Source organism: Cibotium barometz, chromosome 27, assembly GCF_041138505.1.
Source record: "Cibotium barometz isolate CiBa-2024 chromosome 27, ASM4113850v1, whole genome shotgun sequence".
NCBI lineage: Eukaryota > Viridiplantae > Streptophyta > Polypodiopsida > Cyatheales > Cibotiaceae > Cibotium > Cibotium barometz.
In genome coordinates this window covers 17,419,608-17,421,182 of record NC_141072.1, presented here as the reverse complement: position 1 = coordinate 17,421,182, position 1,575 = coordinate 17,419,608, and positions in this window count along the sequence as shown.

Sequence of the window (1,575 nt, the reverse complement as noted above, 5' to 3'; positions counted from 1 at the left end):
ACATGCTCTTCATCTTTGTATGAGTCCTTCATTGCGCCTTCGTCAAACCCCTGAATCCTTCCTTGTTATCCATTATGGAGGAAACTCTTACCCTTTTATGTGTTTTTGCCTTCCAATTTCCTCATGTTTCTCTTTGTTTGGATTGAATTATGCATATTATCCCAAAACAACCATAACAACGTGAGGAGACATATTCTTTCCATTAAGATGAACTCCGGTCACGGTGTTGTGGTCATTTTTTAAGAGAGAATGTCTACTACGCTCAGCTTTTTGTCATGTTCTTGTTTGCTTAGACTTTGAGTAGTTTTCTACTAATCTTCCTATAAGGATGGCCACTATCGCGTTTTGTTGGTCATTCTAAGTTGTAGCATTAGTATATCTCACTTTTTGCCGTCGTCGTTAAGGGTTATTTAGTTACTTAAAAAAACGACCATTACAACACGATGAGAGATATTTCTTCGCGTACGACTCGCTCCCTTCGCGTTGTTATGGTCGTTTCTGTTCTGTCGCTATTTGCTGATAAATTCTTCACATTGTTTGACTTTGGTGCTCATTGTTGACGAATATAGGCTGGCTCAAGCAATTTTGCAATTGTGGAGGTGGAAGATGAAACTGTTGCTGAGACACCTGAAGTCAGGCGATTTGACTTTATCTACAAAGTGAAACAGCACCATTGCCACCTAGATATTTTTAAAATGTTCAACACCAAGTTTGTTCTTTAGACATACTGAGGTTCCTTGATTCCCAGCTTGCTACTTAGCACCTTGAGTTCACAAATGTTACTTCTGTTGGTTAAGTGGAGTTTGAAGGTGTTCCATTCGTTCATGCCCTTGACCTAAAGTAGACAAAGGACATCGTATGAAAGCTTACACGCCTTCTTATAGCAGGCTGTCATCCAGTGCTCTTCGCAAGGAGAGGAAATGCCCACTCCACAAAAGAAAATGTAGCTTTGTTCGCTTTTATGAGGGATTCATTGTTTACCTCCATCTCTGCAACTGGATGAGAACTCCGAGGATTCGCCTAGACCTCAAGGTGAAGGTGGTCTTCTCCAAGATAGAGCTCAGGAAGCTCCAAAAATAGAGGATGATATTGATTGGGAGGAGGAGAGTAGGGAGGCCCAGAATGTTGACATCTAGGCTCTTCGATGTGACACTATCATTCCTATTGAGCAGGACACATGCCAGCATGTGGACGAGGACGTCAAGGATGTGCCCTTATTAATTTTACCCTCGTTTCTGATTGAAGGCAAGCATTATGTCCTCTTGTCAGACATAGAGGCTCTATTCAATTTGCGGTAGGACTACTACCTTGCCACCATCATTGCTCAGCATCTCGATGAAGATGAAGGGTTTGTCCGACATGGAGATGAAAAATACCTCCAAATAGATAGAAAACCCGAGGAAAGGGAATTCTTGTCTATGGCAGATACCCTTTGTCAAATGTTTCAAGATGCGGCTTCTTGACGAGTCCACTCTGCCCTCCGAAGATGAGTTTAGGGCTATCCAAGAGAGACTGAACATTTCCCGGTATGGGAGTAGATGCTGCAACGGTGAGTTGCGCAGTTGAAAACACAGG